The following is a 21362-nucleotide window of genomic DNA, read 5'->3' as shown; positions in this document are numbered from 1 at the left end:
AGGTGAGTGATGCAAGATGTGACATCTCTATCAGATACCATCAGTGCTCCACTCATCTTCTATTGTCCTACTTCAGGGTTTCTCTGCCTGGGGGCATTCTATAACTGCAGGAACATTTCTGGTTTAACAAATGAAGACAGGCTGAAAGTGCAAGGGTTTAATTATCCATCAGAAACCTTCAGCTACTTAGGTTCTAGAGCTGGTGAATCAATGTCCCATCTTCCTTATGCCTTTGTGAGACAATTTGGAATATGTGTTATAGAGTCCTCAGTCATCCTCAGAAATAATCAATTTGTGAACAGTTTTTACTGGATAGTCTTTTGTCCTCCTTTCCTTTTTCTGATCCCTCACTATGATTTCTGAGATCACCTCCCAAATAGAATATGTGCAACTAGATACTTCTTTTAGAGATAGTTTTTGCAATAACCCAAATTATGACATCCTCTTTTTGTTAAATAATAAAATTTTAGTTCATAATCAAAATTTAACACAGATTATGTTCAATTACGCCTTCTGTACACAGATGTTTATCAAAAATATATTGGAGATCAAATGATGAACTCACATTAAAAAGCTGTAATAACCAGCAGATTGTGTAATGGCAAACCTACGGTTTTCTGAAGATTAAAATAACAAAATTAAATATATATGTATATGTATATATATGACAGAATTCCAGTGCAATTATAAAATAATTCATATATTTATGGCTATGTGTTTATGTGTTTATAGACACACATAACACAACTTGGGTCTTTTACATTGTATTATTTTAGTTACATATTATATAGCCATGCAAAATCATGTGACTGGAAATACTGAGGTCTGCAAACTCATGGTAGTTAATGAATATGAATACAACTTGTGATTATACATTCCCTGTGAAGCAAAAATACATTGGAATGAGACTTTCAGTGTTCTGTCATACTATCATACCTGTATAAGTGCCTATTTGTTTTCTCAACCCAAATTTACAAATAGTTATAAACTAAGTCATACTAATCTCTCAACATGCCCTTAAGGGGAACATTGACTTATATTTATTGGAATTTTAAGTAAGCATAGGCCACTTATTTAAGGTTTCAAGCAATGTCTATAACAAATACATTGTATTATTATATAATATATCAATAATTAGATATCCCTTTTAACATAATGTAAAATTTGCTGTAGAGTATTAAAAACCATGTTTTTCTTATTCAACTTACTGTTTGAAGTAGAAGACAAACATGGGCACATGCATTGTAAAGGTCCATTATATTTTTACCATATTTTCAAAGAGAAATAGTGTTCCATCACGTTTTCAAAGAAAAAGAAAACACAAGAATTTAGGTGTGAATTTAAAGAAGAATCAAATTGCAGTAACATACATTTATTTATTATTAAAAATATTCTGGGATATTGAAATCTCATATATATTAGAAAAAATTTGGAACTTAAGACATGAAGACTTTTTAGACCATGCCAGGGATAATAATTCAAAATATTCAGAGGTCAGAAGACTGTAAAAAGCATCATTTCTCCTATAATATTTTTTCTCACACACTCCTGAAAGAAAACATGACGATCTCCATTCTTACACATGAGACAATTGAGACTGACGAAGAGTGAGATAGAACACTTCTGTTTAAATTGTTGTTATTATTTAGTTTTAGAGATTTAGGGAGTACAAATAACAAAACTGCACTTGTACCACCTAAATCTCTCATCTCTCTCTCTCTTTTTTTTTTTTTTTTTTTTTGAGACGAAATCCCTCTCTGTCTCCCAGGCTGCAGTTCAGTGGCGCAATCTTGGCTCACTGCAACCTCTGCCTCCCGGATTCAAGCAATTCTCTTGCCTCAGCCTCCTGAGTAGCTGTGATTACAGACACATACTGCCATGTGAAGTTTTGCCATGTTGGCCAGGCTAGTCTCGAACTCCTGACCTCAGATGATCCGCCTGCTTCGGCCTTCCAAAGTGCTAGGATGCAGGCATGAGCCACCGCGCCAGGCCCTGTACTCTCTAAATCTCTAAGAATAAAATGCAATGGATATATGGCACAGTGGTGAGGTCTGGGCATTTAACGTACCCATCACTCAATTAGTGAACATCGTATCCAATAGATAATTTTTCAGCCTTTACCCCCATGCCACACTCCCTCTTTTTGGAAAATCCAGTTTATTATTCCACTCTGTATGTTCATGTGTACTTATTAGTTACCTTCTACCTATAAGTGAGAACGTGTACTATTTGACTTTCTTAGTTATTTCACTTAAGATAATGACCTCCAGTTCCATCTATGCCATTGCAAAAGACATTATTTTACCGTTGTTGTCTTTTTTTTTTTTTTTTTTTTAATGCCTGACTGGTATTCCATGCTACATATACCACATTTTCTTTATCCAATTATCTCTTGATAGACAGTTAATTCTGTGACTTTGCTATTATGAATAGGGCTGAGAGACATGTGAGTGCAGGTGCCTTTTTGATATAATGATTTCTCTTGTTTTCTTTTTATCATTATTTTTTAATGTGGCTAGTAGAAATTATTTTTCATCCTTGATTTTAGGTTCAGGAGTCCATGTGCTGGTTTGTTGCATGGATAAATTATGTGTCACCTGGGGTTTGGTGTACAGATAATTTTGTCACCCAGGTAATTAGCGTAATACCCAATAGGTAGTTTTTCAATCATCAGGTAGATACCCAGTAACTAGGTTGTTTGATCAAATGGTAGCTCTACTTTTAATTCCTTGAGAAATCTGCATACTGTATTCCATAGAATTATACACATTTTCACTCCCACCAACAAAGTAGAAGCATCCCCCTTGCTCTGCATCCTTGTCAGCAATGGTTGTTTTTGACTTTTTAAAAATAGGTATTCTGACTGGCATAAAGTGATCTCTGTTTGTGGTTTTACTTTACATTTCTCTCATAATTATTAATGTTGAGCATTTTAATAAGGTGTTGGTAATTTGTATATCTTGTTGTTGTTATTTTTAATAAACCTGTTCATTTTATTTACTCACTTTTTAGTGGGGTTGTTTTTTCCTTGTTGAGTTTCTTGAAGAATCTGGATATTAGTCCTTTGCCAGATGCATAGTTCACAAATACTTCTTTTTTTTTTCCATTCTGTAGGTTGTCTATTTAATCTGTCGATAGCTTCTTTTGTTGTATGCAAACGTCATAGTTTAATTAAGTCCTATTTGTATATTTTTGGTTTTGATGCGTTTGCTTTTGAGGACTTAGTAATAAATTATTGCCTTAGGTCAACATCCAAAAGAGTTTTGTCTAAGTTTTCTTTTAGACTTTTATAGTTTCAAGTCTTATATTTAATTCTGTTATTCATCTTGAGTTAATTTTTCTATATGTTGAAATATAGGGGCCCAGTTTTATTCTTCTGCATATGGCTATCTGGTTTTTTCAGCACCATTTATTGAATAGCATGTCCTCTCCCCACCACGTATTTTTGTCAACATTGTCCAATATCTCTTGGTTATAGGCATGTGGCTTTATTTCTTGGGTCTCTTTGTGTTCCATTGATCTATATGTCTATTTTTATACCATTACCATGCTGTTTAGGTTACTGAAGACTTGCATGCAGTATAGTCCAGTGATTGTGATGCCTTCAGCTTTGTTTTTTTGGCTAAAGATTGCTTTGTCTCTTCAGGTCCCTTTTTGCTTCTGGATGAATTTTAAGATGTTTTATAATCCTGTGAAAAATGATGCTAGTATTTTGATAGGAATTTTGTTGAATCTGAAGATAGCTTTAGGCATTATGTCCAACTTAAGGATATTGATTCTTCCAATCCCTTAGTGAGGAATATTTCTACATTTCTTTGTGCCATCTATGATTTCTGTCAGCAGTGTTTTGTAGATCTTCTTGTAGAAATATTTTAACTCCTTGGTTAAATGTGTTTTAGGTATTTTATTTGTTGTAGCTATTGAATTGAATTATTAATTTTGCCCTCAGCTTGAATGTTATTGGTGTATCAATATTGCTATTGATTTTCATACATTGATTTTGTATCCGGAAACTCTACTGAAGTCACTTATCAAATCTACAAGTCTTTTGGAGGAGGTCTTTGTATTTTCTATGTATAAGATTATATCATCAGTGCATAGAGATAACTTGATTTCCTCCTTTCCAGTTTGGATGCCTTTTATTTATTTATCTTGCCTGATGGCTCTAGATAGAATTTATATTGCTATGTTAAATAAGAGTGGTAAAACTGGTCATCATTGTCTGTGCCAGTACTCATCACTAATGCTTTAAAATTTTCCTCATTCAGTATGACGTTGGCTGTGGGTTTTTTGTACATGATTTTTTAAATCGTTTTGAGGTATATTCTTTCAATGCCTAGTTTATTGATAGTTTTTATTATGAAAAGATGATAAATTTTATCAAATGCTTTTTGCATCTATTCAGATGATCATGTAGTTTTTCCTTCATTCTATTTATGTGACATAGCACATTTATTGATTTATGTATGCTTAAATAATCGTGTATCACTAATAAAATGCACTTGATTGTGATGTATTATTACCTTTTTGATGTGTTGTTAAATTTAGTTTGCTAGTATTTTGTTGAGGTTTTTGCATCTATGTTTACCATGGATGTTGGCCTGTGGTTTTCTTTTTCTTTTTTGGTTTGTTTTTGCATGGTTTTGGTATCAAGGTAATATTGGCTTCGTAGAATGAGTGAGGAAGAATTACCTTCTCTTTGATTTTTGGGAACATTTTCAGTAGAATTGGTACCAATTCTTCTTTGTATATCTGGTAGAATTCAGCTGTGAATTCATCTGGTACCGGGCTTTTTTTGTTGTTGATGGGAGAGGTTTTGGTACTGATTCAATCTTATGAATCATTATTGGTCTGTTCAGAATTTATATTTTTTCTAGTTCAATATTGGGAGTTCATATGCATCCAGGAATTTGTCAGTTTTCTCCACATGTTAGAGTTTGTGCTTATATAGATATCTGCTCATACTAGTCTCTGACAATATTTTTATATCTGTGGTATCAATTTTAATGTCACCTTTATCATTTTTGATGGTGGCTATTTGATTCACCTCTCTCTTTTTCTTAGTCAGTCTAGCTAGTGATGTATCAGTTTTGTTGATTTCTTCAAAGAACAAACTTTCACTTTGCTTTTTGTTCTCTCTTCCATTTAGTTCTACTCTAATATTATTTTATTTTTTCTTCTGCTAACTTTATATTTGGTTCATTGTGGTTTTCTAGTTCGTTGAGGTATAATGTTAGGCTGTTAATTTGAGACCTTTCTATATTTTTGATGTAGGCATTTAACATTATAACCTTCCCTCATTAGAATTGCTTTTGCTGTATCCTAATGGTTTTCATAGGGTGTGTCTTCATTTTCTTTAATTTAAATTGTTTTTTAATTTACTTCTTAATTGTATCTTTTACCTAAAAATCATTAAGGACTAAGTTGTTTAATTATCATTTATGTGTATAGTTCTGAAAGTTTTTCTTGGTATTGATCTCTAGTTTAACTCCACTGGGACCTGAGTAGATACTTTATATGATTCTGGTCTTTTAAAATTAGTTTAGACTTGTTTTGTGGCCTAGGATTTGACCTATTTTGGAAATTATCTTATGTGCAGATGAGAATAATGTATCTTATGTGGTTGTTATATAGAATGTTCTGTAAATATCTGTTATGTTCATTTCATCTAGAATTTAATTTGAGTTCAGAGATTCTTTGTTGACTTTCTGCTTCTATGACCCATGTACCCATGTAGTGTTGTCAGTGGAGGGTTGAAGTTTACCACTATTATTATATAACTGTCTATAGTAATATTTGTAATATTTATTTTTTGAATCTGAGTGCCCTGGTGTAGAGGGCATATATATATATATATATATATATGAAATACATATATATATATAATGAAAGAGGGCATATATTTGTGTGTGTGTGTGTGTGTGTGTGTGTGTGTGTGTGTATGCTCCCATTTGCTTCTGGTTTCTGTTTGCTTGGAATATCTTTTTTCGATCCCTTTTCTTTTAGTCTGCAAATGTCTTTACTAGTTACGTGGGTTTCTTATAAGCAACATATGGTTAAATCTTGTATTTTATCTATTACACCAGTGTATTTCTGTTAAGTGGAAATTTAATCCATTTATGTTCAAGATTAATATTGTTATCTGAGGTTTTCTAACTGTCATAATATTAACTGTTACCTAGATGCTGTGTAGTTCCAATTGTGTAACTGCTTTATAAGATCTGTGAGTTTTCTACTTTCATGTGTTTTTATGATGGCAGCTATTGCCATTTCTTTTCCATGTTTAAAACTCCTTTGAATTTTTTTTTTTTTTTAATACAAATTGTCTAATGGTGTGGAATTCCCTTAGCGTTTGCTTGTATGGGAAAGACTTTAGTTCCCCTTCATTTATGGCACTAAGTTTAGCAGGACACAAAATCGTTGGCTGACAAATTTTTCTTTAGGAAGACTGAAAATAGGACCCCAGTCTCTTTTGGCCTGTAAGGTATTTGCTGTGAAGTTTACTGTTAGTCTAATGGGATTTCCTTGATAAGTGATTAAATGCTTCTCTTTTGTTTATTTTAGGATACTTTTCTTCATATTAACTTTGGAGAGTCTGAGGACTATATGCCTTAGTGAAGTTTATCTTACAAATTATTTTTCTCTTGGCTTTTTACACCTGAATGTCTAAATCTCTAGCAAAACCAGAGAAATTGTTCTGAATTATTTCCTCAGATATGCTTTCCAAACTATTTACTTTTTTTATCCATCAGAAACAACTCTTACTCATAAGTTTGGTTGCTTTACATAAATCCCATATTTCTCAAAGGCTTTGTTCATTTATTTTTTTTCTTTATTTTTATCTGGCTGGGTTAATTTGAAAGACCTCTCTTCATGTTCTGAAATTCTTTCTTTGGCTTTGCCTAGCCTATAGATAAAGCTTTTAGCTGTATTTTGTAATTCTTTCTATATATATATATATATATATATATATATATATATATATATATATTTATTTCCAGAAATTCAGTTTATTTTTTAAAGATCTCTCTAGTAAGTTTTTCATTCATATTTTCAATTGTTTTTCTGATGTATTTGTGCTGCTTTACAACTTTCTCTTTGATCTCACTGAATTTCCCTACCATTCACATTTCAAATTCTTAATCTGCCATTTTATAATTTTCATTTTGTTTAGGATCCGTTGATAAAAAGCTAGTGTGATCCTCTGAGGAAATCGAAACACTCTACTTTTCATGTTGTCAGAGTTATTATACTGATTCATTTTCATCTGGAGAAGATACCACTACTTATTTCTGAATTTGCTTTTTTTTTGAAAGGGATTGCTTCTCCTTTGAGGTTGTGACTCTAGTGTATGTTTGGTAGGGTCCTTGGCTTTAGTTCTGAGTGCTTCCAGGGAACCGAGGTTCTATGAATTCCTTGGTTATAGATAGTTTTAGTGTAGTGGTTTTCTCAAATGCTGGTTGTTTGTAAGTTGTAGCTGTGGTGTACTGGGTGAGTGAGCACAGTCACTGCCTCCTGCAGAGATAGTGAGGTGGATTTCTTAGGAAGCTTATCTCATTTCCCATCTCTGTGCACTTCTGAAAACAGATATTGTATTGGGTTGTGTAGGTCAATTTCCCAGCCAATAAGTGGTGCTTGCCGGAGACAGCTGAGAAGGTAGCAGTGAGATTTATGTGTGATCTGTAAAAACCGAAAGTACTTGAATTTCCCAGGTGATGGGAATGGCCATAGAATCCAGGGTTTTCTTTCCCATGTTGTACCTCTGAAGTGGGTCGAGTGAGCACAGCCAAGTGGGGCCAAGTTGAACCATCCTGTATCTAGGTTTTCCAATGGCAGGTATGAACGCTCACCTTCACAGGAGATAGCAAGTAACTCTCAGGGCACTGGGGTATCTTTTCAGGAAGAGGCAGAGGTGCTTCTCTCACACCAAAGGACCTTCATGGAGGGGAGAGGGGCAGGTCAGGAATCGTAGCCCAGCAGAGGGCCGTGGGACCACCCACCTCCCACACCCCCAAACTAGAGGGTCTCTTTTGGCATCTGCCACTGGCAGCAGGCCAGAAGAGTCAGCCCACTCCAAAGCAGTCTGCATTCTGGTTGTGATGCCATTCTAGAATGAAGGACTCCCTGTCCAGCTCTCAGGGAATAGACTTCCTGGTCCAGTCCTACAAAAAAGAGGCACCCAGCTCCCATGCTGTAGCATAGGTGCTCTTTTTCCACTCAAGATCAGATCACAATCTCATCCCTATGTCCCAGATGGCACGCTCAAGTCCTGGGAGTATTCAGGGAGTCCTTGCTCCCAGAGCTCCCAAGATGGTGGCCCCAGCTTCCAAGATGGTGGTGGCTGCTTCCAAAATGGTGGCAAGCCTCTTGTTCTCTGACCTGGGGATCTTGGCCTCAAGGATTCCAAGGAATGGAATCTTGAGCTATTCAGTGAGCGTTATAGCTCTATTAGAAGCCTGGGACACGGAAGAGAACTGTGGAACCCAGCGACTAGAGTTCAGCTCCATTAGGATGAACCCAGGCACTTAGCCATGCAGGAACAATGGGAGCCTTTAGCCCAATCTGGAGTGGCAATGGGCACCTCGCTGGATGAGGAGCACAGGGACACCCTGCCAGATCTGAGGTGGACCCAAAGAGGGTAGCCATTGCCAGCTCAAATTCCTGGGTTTATATTCCCATCATTGTCCCTCCCCCTGTGCTCTCAAGCTATAGATGATTGGCTATTTCTTTACCTCCTGTTTTAGCTGAATTAGCATTTTACTGAGCTCTCTTTACTACCTGATTGGTTAGGTGTGAGCTAAGTTGCAAGCCCGTGTTTAACCGTGGATGAGGTCACCTTCCCAGCTGGGCTTAGGGATCCTTAGTCGGCCTAGGAAATCCAGCTAGCCCTGTCTCTCAGGAGGATAGGACCAGGCCAGAGAAACTGTCCTTGACTCAAGGGCTTGCTGTGATGAGGATGGCGGGCTGGTCTCAGGACAAAAATCAAACACTCAGGCAGGACAACAGCCACTGTGTTGCAGTGCTGCTAGCAGGAAGGGCAGGCCTGTCCACCTGGGAATGACGATGCAGGCAGCTTTGGGGTATTTCAGACAGTGTAGGGCCCATGGTCTGAACATGCCTTGCTCCCACAGCAGCATGCAGTAGTGGCCGTGGTACTTGTACTTAGGGCATCTGAGTGCACCCAGCCTCTCCTCTCCCTGACCCAGCAGCTGGCAGCAGCAGCAGCGGCCTCAAGGCAGGAGGCAGAGCCTTTAGGCATGGGGTCCAGAAATAGCTCTATGCTGCAGCTACCCAGCACTTGGAAGCCTGTGGTACTCCATGAGAGTTTGAGCAGAGCCTCTGTGCAATCTCTAGGTAGCTCCCTATGCCAGTCTAGAGGCCTGTGAGGATCTGGGAGGTCTCTTGCATTTAGGATTATAAAGGTCACTGGCAGAAATATGAAGCTCCAGGGGTCTCTTCTTGGCTCTGTGAAAGGGGCACTTGCCCCTTCTCTGGGTCCAGGGGCAGCTTTTGGCTCCCAGCAACTCCGAGCAGGCAGCCCTGCTTCCTCTTCCTTCACCCTCAGTGTGTCCCACTCTGTTGATCCAGTGTTCTTTCTGACGATCTCTTTAAAGGGTGAATGTCTACTCAGATTTGGTTCTTCTCCATGGGAGAGACATGCCTCAGATGCATTTACTCAGTCGTCTTGAATCCCGAGCACAGAATTCGGACCTAGAAACATAACATGAAGTTATGTTTGTGAGTATCTGATCATAGGATTTGGAAAATCATGAAGACAGTTTCAGTTGCCCATAGGTAATTCTGTATATAAATTTAAATAATTTTGATATAAATACTTTTCATGAATTAAATGATACAAATCCTAGCTGCTGAATTAAATCTAGAAGAAATCTTCAACTACAACTATTTTGATAACTATCCTTCCCAAAGTGATGTAAATTTATACACTCCTGTAGGAGTTGTCTGACCTGGATTAAGGCAGTAGAATAAGAAAAAAAATGTCTGGATATTCTGATCATTTCCATTTTTTTTCCCCCTTTGAGTCTATTATCTTGATTAATAGGTATTTTCCACTTTTTAAGTGTCCAATGTTTAAAATTACTTACTTTGGTTTAACTACTTTGGAGGGATAAGGAGAATTAAAATAGGTTGTAAATTATTAAAATGGCACAGATGCCATTCTTCAACAGAGGTTATTTAATAATCCTAAAGTTAAAAAGGTAGTAAGTGGCAGAGCTGAAAGTCAAACTTTTGCCTGAATGCAAATTGCTTGATTTTTTTTTTAACTACACAAAGTATCACTGTCCTTTAGGATTCTAAACCTCTCAGAAAAATAGAATAATAGTTTTTAATGAAAATCGAATCTTTGCAATGTAGCAGCTGAGAGAAAGTAATGAAACGATTTGAATTCCACAAATTTTCCATCAGCAATCCCAAAACAAGCTGAAGTCCTAAATAAAATGAACGTAATAGACAACTCAGGCAACATCACTTAAATGCTATAGGATTTTTTTTCCAGACTTGGCACTCTAGAGTGAGTCAATGAGCCAATAAAGACAAATTTGCTTAGATACATACATATGTTTAAAACCTAAAACAAAACAGACTTCCTGTATTCTCTTTCCATCATTCTAACCCAAATATTATTTTTTGAAATGTCATTATTATATTAACCAGCAATTATTAATTCAAGAAGCAAATAGATGATGGAAAGGGCTGGAGGGAGGAAGCTTCTAATATACTATTTGTGTTTCCTCAGGGAAGTTATGTAACTTCTCTGACCTTCAGTCTTCTCACTTGCACAGTCAGAAGGTTGTAGAAATTTGAAGAAATTGGGTATAAAATACACTTAGTATAATATCCAAAAGAATAAGCTTTTTTTTTTTCTAAAATCTAGTCTGTTATTATTTTCATCATATTAGCCAACCAGCAGCTCTCCACTAAGGCTTATGACAAAGCTGGTGTAAATCTCCTACCATGTGCCTTCTATAAAGGGGCAACTCAGTAAGGACCTAACTTTAGGTGCTTTCCCAGAAAAATAACACAAATCAAATAACGTGGCTCATCTAATCCAGCAGTATGCCACACATTGATATTCTAGGCAAGAAGATAGAGAAAAAGTAGAGGATTTTGACTTTTGTTTTTGTCGTGGGAAGCTCCTTCCAACAGATATTCTGTGATATCTGATTAGTAAGGACTCAGTCAAGGGAACTGAGGTTACAGCAGTAATTTTGCTCAGTCATTATTCACCCTCTCAGATTAAGGTTGGACCTACCTCACTTCAGGTCAAGGAATCTTGAACTAACTGAAATCAATATTTCATTATCTGGGATTAATGGTAAATATAATATTAGAGGTAATCTGCCATATAGGATTAAATAATGAGTTCCATTAGTCTTTTGGACCATTCACATTTAAAGAGGTTACCAATATAGTGGATTAAACTATATCATCTTTGCTATTTTCTATTTGTTCTTTGTTTCTTTTATTGATTTTTTTCCTGACTTCTCTGGATTAAAGCATATTTTATTATTAAGTTGTATCTCTTTTATTTATTTTCTATAACAATTATTTTGACTTTTAAAATGCTTTCCCTAGAGCTGAGTGTATGAATTTTAGATGAGTCTACTTTGAAATAATATTAAATCACTTTATTTGCAGTGTAATGACCTTATTACATAAAATTCCCAGTACTTTTCTCCTATTTTTATGCTGTTATTTTCATGCTTTTCACTTATGCAGATGATATAAGCACACAAAACATTGCTACGTTTTTGCTTTAAAAAGATCGTTATCATTAGAGCAATTCAAAATAAGAAAAAAGTGTTTTACCTTCATCTATTCTATTTCCAAACTCTTGACATACAATATTCCTTCTTTCTGAATAACTTCCTGTAATATTTTTATAGACTGTGTCTGGCAACATGTGAATCTGCTTTTGTCTAAGGAAAACTTAATTTCTACTTCCTTTGAAGAACACTTTGCTGGTTATAGTAATGTGGGCTGACTCTTTTTCTTTCAGCACTTTAATGATATCATTACATTGACTTCTTGCTTGCATGGTTTTTCCTAAGACTACTGTAATTATGATCTTTGTTATAGGATGGTATTGTGTCTTCTTTCTCTGCCTGTTTTCAAGATTTTCTCCTGTTGTTGATTTTCAGCAGTAGAAATATGATGTGTAATATACTTAGGTAAATTTGTGTGTGTCTGTGTGCATGTGCGTTTCCTTTTTGGGGGGTTGAGGGAGGTATATATCATGTTTATTGTTCTAGTTTGTTTATTGTTCTGGTTTGTTGTCTTTCAGTAGTGTAATAACTTTCTTTATCCATCTGAGATTTCTACTACACTCACAATTGGTGGTTTGATATTGTTTCATAGCCCTTGGATGTTTATTCTTTTATAAATTTTCTCTTTTTTACTCTTTATGTTTCATTTTGGGTAATTTCTATTAGTCTATTTTCTTTTTCTTTTTCTTTTTTTTTTTTTTTTTTTTTTTGGAAACGGAGTCTCACTTTGTCGCCCAGGCTGGAGTGCAGTGGCACCATCTTGGCTCACTGCAAGCTCCACCTCCTGGGTTCACGCCATTCTCCTACCTCAGCCTCCGAGTAGCTGGGACTACAGGCGCCCGCCACCTCGCCTGGCTAGTTTTTTGTATTCTTTAGTGGAGACGGGGTTTCACCGTGTTAGCCAGGATGGTCTCAATCTCCTGACCTCGTGATCTGCCCGCCTCGGCCTCCCAAAGTGCTGGGATTACAGGCGTGAGCCGCGGCACCCAGCTATTAGTCTATTTTCAAATTCACTTATTCTTTCCATGGTTGTATCTATTCTACTGAGAATCCTACCAAAGACATTTTTCATCTCTTTACTGTTTTTTTATTTATAATATTTTTGATTTTTTTCCTATACTGCCTATATCTCTGCTGAAGTTGCCTATCAGATATCGAATGCTGTATATATTTTCTGTGAGAACTTTTAATATACCAACCATATTTGTTTTACATTTTCTGTTACATAATATCAACTTTTGTGTTATATCCGAATCTATTCTGATGATTTTTTTAATCTGCTGGGATTGTGGTGATTTTTTTTTTTTTTTTTTTTGGTCTTTCACATGCCTCAATATTTTGTTTAGATACAGGTGTACTATGTAGAAGAGTAGTGACTGTAGTAAATAGGTTTTATGCCTGGAAATGAGGACACTTTTTTCTTTGTTTAGAATTTTGATGTGGGGGTTAATGTAAATCTGGTTAAGAGTTGCTCTCAATTTAAAATTTATTGTTGCTATTTACCCAAAATGCAGCAACATTTTCAAATTCCTGTAAAGCTACTTTTTGCCTAAGGTGGAATAAAGCTTACCAGATCAATTTATGTTGAATTTTGAGTTATATGTTTTTCGTTTGTGCCTCAGATTCAGTTCTTGCATACTCTTGTTCCTCTCTTAATTCTCTCTCAGCAATTTTTGTTGTTATTTATTTGAAACCTCTTAGTTTGGTAGTGGAAGATGTTGGAGAAGTAGGAGGTAGATATGTTTGATTGTTTTTTCTGGCTCAGTTTTAGACCTGTGCCATGTACCTGTGTCTTGGTGGTATAGCCTTCTCTGCCCCCTTCCTGGTTGTAGCTATGGGTTGAGTGTGTAATACTGCTCCTCTTCCAATAATAGATTTTTAGCCCCTTCCTGATTCCTTCTACTAGTTACAATAGGTGTTTAACAATGTCTTAAGGTCAGTAGTGCTACTGCACGAACCATTGGAAATGAAAGTTTTTGTTTCATAGTGAAGATGGTAGAGAAAAATCGGGGCAGTGTTTCTTGCCCCTATTGCATAACTGCTGTTTCCCTACTCATTTCTGCACCATTATGGACATTTAAGGGTCTTTAAGATACTTCCTGTGGGTGTCTGGTGGGGTTTCTGCAGGAAAAGCCTGAACAATGGTTCACATTGTTCTTCTAGACCACACTCAGCCTTCACCAATTTTTGAGCTATTCTAGCTAAACTAATCCTATCAGTATCTAGTTGAATCTTTCCAAGGAAGTACATGCTCATGCCTCCTTTCTCCTCAAACATAGTGTCTCTCCTTAGATTTTGGGGCCGTTACTTGCTTTATGAATACAGTGTTTCAATGCATTTGAAAAAAGGCATACATTTAAAGTTAGTAAAGTTGTTGTTGTTGGCAGGAAAGACACTGTGTATAGCTCTCTATATCATGGGATAGAAGTCAGATACTCCATTAGCCTTTTGGAATATTAATGATTTATTTGTTTTATTAAACTATGCAGAATTATTAGTCTCTAACTAAATCAACATAGAGGACCCAATAGGTCAAAATATTGCTTATTGTTATTTGACAAGGAGAGACTAAAGGAACCTGGATACTTTTACAATTGGAAGTAAAATAATGCTCTTATTAAAAAGTTAGCACTCTAGATTATTATGAAGTGGCTATATCTTGCCAATTTTCAAGTTTAGGTATCTTTCAATATTAAAAATTATTGAAATAGGAAGACTGTAATTAAAAGAAAATATAGATATTCAAATGTAATGAAAATGGAGAAGATTTAGGTGTGCAGCATATCTGGCTGAATTTGTTATTGCATTTAAGCACTGAATTGAATTCTGACTTTCCTAGCAGGCAAGGCATAAATTCAGGCTTATTATTAGTTGATGTGGTTTGGCTGTGTCCCCACTCAAATTTCATCTCGAACTGTAGCGCCCATAATTCCCAAGTGTTGTGGGCGGGACCCAGTGCGAGATAATTGAATCATGGGGTCATCATACTGTTTTTCTGATAGTGAATAAGTCTTATGAGATCTGATGATTTTATAAAGGGTAGTTTTCCTACACAAGCTTGCTCATGTCTCTTTGTCTGCTGCCAAGTAAGACGTGTCTTTGTTCTTCATTTCCCTTCCACCATGATTGTGAGGCGTGCCCAGCCGTGTAGAACTGTGAGTCCATTAAACCTCTTTTTCTTTAAAAATTACCCAGTCTTGGGTATGTCTTTATCAGGAGCGTGAAAATTGACTATTACATCAGTCAAGTAAGATTCTGCTTTGAATACCACTTTGGTGTTGTAATAGACACTTTGTCATCTCTAGGATTTCAGGTATACATTAGCAGTATATCAATTTTGGGAATGACGCCCCCTATAAATTGATGAAAGCCTAAACTCAGAAGAAAATCCTTGCTATTTTCACAGAAACCATTCCTTAATGCTACCTAAAAAAATGAGTCAAATAAAAGTGTCTATATGTACATATAACTTAGATAAAAAATACCTTTAAGAAAGTGTCTTACTCATGAAAGTAAGATCTTTGAAAATTCTACAGAATCTTTTCTTTATTAAACTAGTACCCAAAATTTCTGATAATTGTTACTGTCTGGTGTTACAAAATGAACTGGAAGTAAATGATGATTTTGGTCAAAAATGGACTATATAATATTAAGCAATTTAAAGGATATTTACTAGTAAATTTATTTAAAATCTAGGGAAATTGCTTTACTTTAGAAATAATTAGTAACTAGTGATTTGGAAAAAAGAGATGGAAATGAATTATTTGGCACAGCCATATCATATCTTAGTACTGGGGCTTGGAATCTTGATTAAGTGTAATTGTTTTCTGAATATAATATTTTTAGCAGAAAAATGTATTTCTTATTTATTTCACCATATATCCACTTTTAAGAGAATAAGTTTCATAGCCATCTACAGAAATTCCTACTTAACTTAAAGACAACTTATAGTTTGGTGATAGATGTTTTCTATGTATTTTAGTAATAATCTTGGAAACTTCATAACATGTCTTAAACAAAAAGCAAAATATAAAAGCATCATTAATATAAAAATTAATTTTTGTAATAATAATATAACCTCACTTTCTGAAGCACCTTAGTTTTTAAAATATGTTTTATTTCCAACAGTTGCTTTATGTCCACAGAGCAGACTGCAGTTTCATATTTGAGTTTTAAAAATAAAACAATATTTTTCCTCCTTTGTTTTGTTAAAAAATAAATACTTCATTTGATTTCCAATTTAAATATTAAATATATTTTTCATACAAGTTGGTAAAGTTAACATTATTTTGTAAAAATTAAGTTCATAAGAACACCTATTTTATAAAACAATGACTAGTAACAGCAAAACTCATTCAGGTTTTAATCAATATTTCTCACAATGTCAGGAAAAAAGTAATTTCCTTATTTATTCTCCTGCTACCCTACTAAACAAATTCTTTTTGCAGCAATTACTAACAAGGATGTTTATTTATTTCAATTTTAGTAGCCACTTTAACCAATGGCTAAGCACTTCAATAGAAAGGACGTATTTGGTTTTACCCTATCATTAAGATATTGACATGTAGCTATTGGCTATGGCTTCCAATCTATTTTTTTCTCTTTAATTATGAGGAAACATATTCATCTATTAGCATCCCTTAATATTACTATAATGTATGGGTCATCAGATTTAATGAAACTGCCATGATTAATGATGCAATAATGGTTTAATTAAAATAAATGAGCAAAAAGTAGAAAAGATGAAATACTGTATTAGTATATATAAGACATGGTCAGTTCAACAGTTAAACAGATGAACTTAGTACCAGTTGAAGTATTTAAAATCCAAATAATTGACCTCACAGGAAATTTGACCATGATACAGTATAAATTAATGTTTGCAAATATACCATCCTTATTTTAACAAATGTTTTCTAAACATCTAAACCTCTAGAGAATAGGTAAAATATAAATGGAGTTACATTATAATACATTACGGTATATTATATTATAAAATTTTAAATAATCTTATATAATGCAATAATATATGATAAGAGATATACAGATGATAAAAATGGGCAAACAAAATAATCAAAATAAAATGTTCTGAAGTGAAATTACAGGCAGACTCTTATCAATTTAGAAAAATAAAGACTACATAGCATTAGGGGAATGACATAATATTATTTGCACTTTAAAATAGTAATTCTGAAATTATGAGGAAAATTAGAATAATTGAATATTAACATTTTCATAAAAACTGCTTATTTTCTTTAGTTATCTGAATATTTCAGAGTCCTCTTATATCTTGCCACCTTGAAAGGCAGAAAATAATCTTAAAGCTTTAAAGAAAAAATCCTCTCCAAGAACATGAAGCTATAAACTTATGTGTACATCCCCCAAGTAGCATCACTATTGATCTGAGTAGAAGATACTAGTAATAAGAATATAACTTTAAAATTTCCTTTAAGTATTGTGACTATATAGGATGTATGTGAGCGTGTGTGTATGTATGTGTGTAACATGTGTGTGACCAGTTACACCAATAGAAATTCAAATTTATTGTATCAGTAAACCAATTTCTTTTAGATTTGAAGGGTATAGAAATTTCAAAGAAAAATATTTTCTATTTTTTTTTCCTGCCTGCCTTCTTGTATTCCTTCCCTGCCTCCCTCTTTCTCTCATCTCTTCTTTTCTCAAGTAGGTTTTGACTTCGCCTACAAGGCAGAAAGCATTCATCTCTAGAAACGTTTAAAAGCATATCTCCATGCACAGCAAACAATAACAGCAACAATCACATAAATAAGTTGGTAAATAAGTAGGTAAGTAGATAGGTAAATGTATAGACAGGCAGGCAGGTCAACAGATACAGAGATATAAACATATGCACCCACACCCATAAATGCACAAAGATGTGCACACATAGTAAATGACCATCTGTTTTCTGACCCTTACAAACTCCATGAATAATATATTGTTAATTCTCTGTAAAGAATTTTACACTCATTCATCCAGTCAATATATTTATTGCTTAAAGGCATATGATAGACTTACATGGTCATCAATCTTCAAGACAGTATGTATTCAGCAGTGAAGGAAACATAAAAGCCTCAGGCTCAATATCTTTCCACTCCAATAGATATACAAGAGATAGTAAACAAATAAAAATATAAATGTATCAGGTAGATGTAAATACTGGAAAACAAATGAAGCAAGGTAAAAGATAAATAGTACTTTGATACTACTTTATTGAGGTCAAAGAAGGCCTTACTCAGAAGGTGACGTTTGAAAAGATAATTGGACAAAGTGGGCAGTTTTGCCTTTAGGAAACAAAAATAATTCAGTTAGAGGGAGCAGCAAGTGCAAGAGCCCTGAGCATGATTGTATTTATTGCAAATGAAGGACAGAAAAGGCAAATTTGTTTGCAGGAGAGACAGCCGACCATGGTAGTAATGCCTGGAGATGGTAAGTATAACATACATCCAGAAAAGAAAATTGATTGTGATTCCACAGCCTGCTGCATGTTCACAAAGTGAACATGTATCTCAGAGTAACCAGAACTTCAAATTAAAATTTTGAGCATTCTTAACCCCAAGAAAGAGCTTCCAGAAACTACCTTCCCTGAAAAATGACCATGATTCTCAATCTAAGAATACAGGTTCATTTTGTCTTCTTATTTCTAAATTAATATTTTGTTCCCATTATTTATCTGTTTTATTGCAAGTAGCATAGTAATTTACTCTTATTACAGAAAAATATTTTACTGTATATTTCTGATAGACATTTAAGTTGTTTCCAGTGTGGTGCCATGGTGTTATAAATATTATTAAATTCTTAAATGTATTATGTGGCATTCATTGGTACTCAGATCTATAGTGTTTACTGCTAGTCATAGAATTGCAATCATAGGCTTCTATATGCTCACCTTCAGTAGATAATAACAATGTTCCAAATTGGGAGCATATCAAATTATACTACCACTATCAATGTATGAGAGTTCTGATTAATCCATATTTTCACTAATCATACATATTCTCTTTCATTCTTTTTATCAACTATGGGTAGTCTATGTACTAGTATCATACTGTGATTTAATTTATATTTTATTGATATCAACTAAAATGGTTACCTTTAAATTGCTTAGAGATCACTTGAGCATTCTTCTGTTTTTCATTGTGAACTGCTCATTTAAATAATTTGCCTATCTTTGTACGGTGTTGTCTTGATTTTTCTTATTGATCTGTAGGAACTTTAAAACAAATTTGTAAAATATGTGCTATAGTCTGAATGTTTGTGTCCTCCCAAAATTTTTATGTTGAAATCCTAACTGCCAAGGTGATAGTATTAGGAGGTGTTGTCTTTGGGAGGTGATTAATTCATGAGGGTAGATCCCCCACAAATGGGATTAGTGCCCTTATTAAAGAGACCATAGAGAGTTCATTTGTCTCATCTACTGTGTGAAGACACAGTGATAAGGTGCCATTTATAAACCAAAAAGTGGGCCTCCATCAGACACTGAACACATTAGCTTCTTGGGACTTCCCTGCTTCGAGACGGAGGGAAATGTGTGTGTTGTTTTTTAAGTGATCCAGTTTACAGTAATTTGTTATAACAACCCAAACTGAAAAAGAGAGTATGTTTATTGCAAATATTTTTGCTTTTTGTGCTTCAATTTAATTTTGTCTTTGCTAAATAGATATTCATAATTTTAATTTTAATGATGTCTATATTATCAATTATTTCCTTTATAGTCAAGGTTTTTTGGGCCCCATTTATTTAAAAGGTCAGAAAACTATTCTATATTTCTTCTAAAAGCTTCAAGATTTTATTTTCTTATTTTGCAACTAATTTCTAAGACTCATTATCTTCCACATAGATAGACAGTTAACACAACATTTATTGAAAGACTACCTTTCTAGGAATGTATCACAGAAATCTGAAAGTAGATAATGGTTAGGTAATGGTGTATATATATATTTATATATGACTTAGGACTATATATATATTATATATATACACACACACATATATACATATAATATATTTTTGTTTATTTTATTTTTTATTTTTTTGAGGCGGAGTCTCGTTCTGTCACCCAGGCTGGAGTACAGTGGCACGATCTTGGCTCACTGCAAGCTCCACCTCCTGGGTTCACACCATTCTCCTGCCTCAGACTCCCCAGTAGGTGGGACTACAGGCACCCGCCACCACACCTGGTTAATTTGTTATATTTTTAGTAGAGACAGAGTTTCACCATGTTAGCCAGGATGGTCTCGATCTCCTGACCTCGTGATTCACCTGCCTTGGCCTCCCAAAGTGCTAGGATTACAGGGTGAGCCACCGCACCCAGCCTGTTTGTTTGTTTGCTTTTTAAGACAGAGTCTCACTCTGCCACCCAGCTAGAGTGCAATGATGTGGTTTTGGCTCACTATAACCTCTGCCTCCCAGGTTCAGGTGTTTCTCCTGCCTCAGCTTCCCGAGTAGCTGAGACCACAGGCATGCACCACCATACCCAGCTAATTTTTGTATTTTTAGTAAAGACAGGGTTTCACTGTGTTGGTAAGGCTGCTCTTGAACTCCTCACCTCGCAATCCACCTGCCTTGGCCTCTCAAAGTGCTGAGATTACAGGCGTGAACCACCACACCCGGCCGTGGTATATTTTGGATCTGTTTCAAGGCTCTCTGTCTCTAATGCCAATTCACCCTTCCCTCCACACTCTGGTCCTTTATCTTTTCTTGTGCCAATCTTACTGTCTAAATTCACGTGACTTTTTTTTTTTTTTTTTTTTTCTCTTTTGAGACAGAGTTTTGCTTTGTTGCCCAGGCTCGAGTACAGTGGCAGGATCTCGGCTCACTTCAACCTCTTCTCCTGGTTTCAAGCAATTCTCGTGCCTCAGCCTCCTGAGTAGCTGGGATTACAGGCACCTGCCACCACACCTGGCTGATTTTTTGTATTTCAGTAGAGACAGGGTTTCACCATGTTGGCCAAACTGGTCTTGAACTCCTGAGCTCAGGCAATCCACCCTTCTCGACCTTCCAAAGTGGTAGGATTACAGGTAAGATCCACCATGCCCGGCCATTTCATGTAACTTTGGAATAAGACTTTAAGTCTAGCAATGTAAGTCCTTCAGCTTTGTTCTTCAAAATTTGCTTCTGTATAATATTTTCTTTACCTTTAATTTTTTAAAATTTTATTTCTGTTTTTTTGGCAACTAGATTGAGAATAGTTTACAATTATCTTTAATTTAATAAACTTCATCTTTGAGAGTAGGATATATTGAATAGGATATGATGGTAGTTTTAATAAATATATCAGATAATCAATATTGTGGCAAATGTCACAGAAACGCTAGACTTAAACATTACATGTTTAACAGGTCTATCAGTAAACATCTGTATCTTTCATTTACACAATTCCTTTCCTCTTTTAAGATCTTTAAAATCTAAGTTAAAATATAAATATTATATTAAATTTCTTGGAAACAAAATCAAATATAAAAAAATTGGGCTTAATGCATTATAAAATATTGGATGCATAAATATGAATACTATCCATATTCTTACCCAATTAACTAGCGTCTTGATTCAGCT

The 21362-nt window shown here is 34.9% G+C and overlaps 1 non-coding gene across 1 annotated transcript; it reads left to right on the top strand.

Moving 5' to 3' along the window:
* The first annotated feature begins 550 nt into the window (after window positions 1–550).
* LOC119620211 (small nucleolar RNA SNORD65) lies at window positions 551–623 on the top strand. The gene has a single exon (XR_005236687.2). It is a non-coding gene; the product is annotated as a small nucleolar RNA SNORD65 (small nucleolar RNA).
* The last annotated feature ends 20739 nt before the right edge of the window (window positions 624–21362 follow it).

The sequence above is a fragment of the Chlorocebus sabaeus genome, chromosome 17 (genome assembly GCF_047675955.1).
Source record: "Chlorocebus sabaeus isolate Y175 chromosome 17, mChlSab1.0.hap1, whole genome shotgun sequence".
NCBI classification, from domain to species: Eukaryota; Metazoa; Chordata; class Mammalia; order Primates; family Cercopithecidae; genus Chlorocebus; species Chlorocebus sabaeus.
This window is presented reverse-complemented; position numbering and strand designations above follow the sequence as displayed.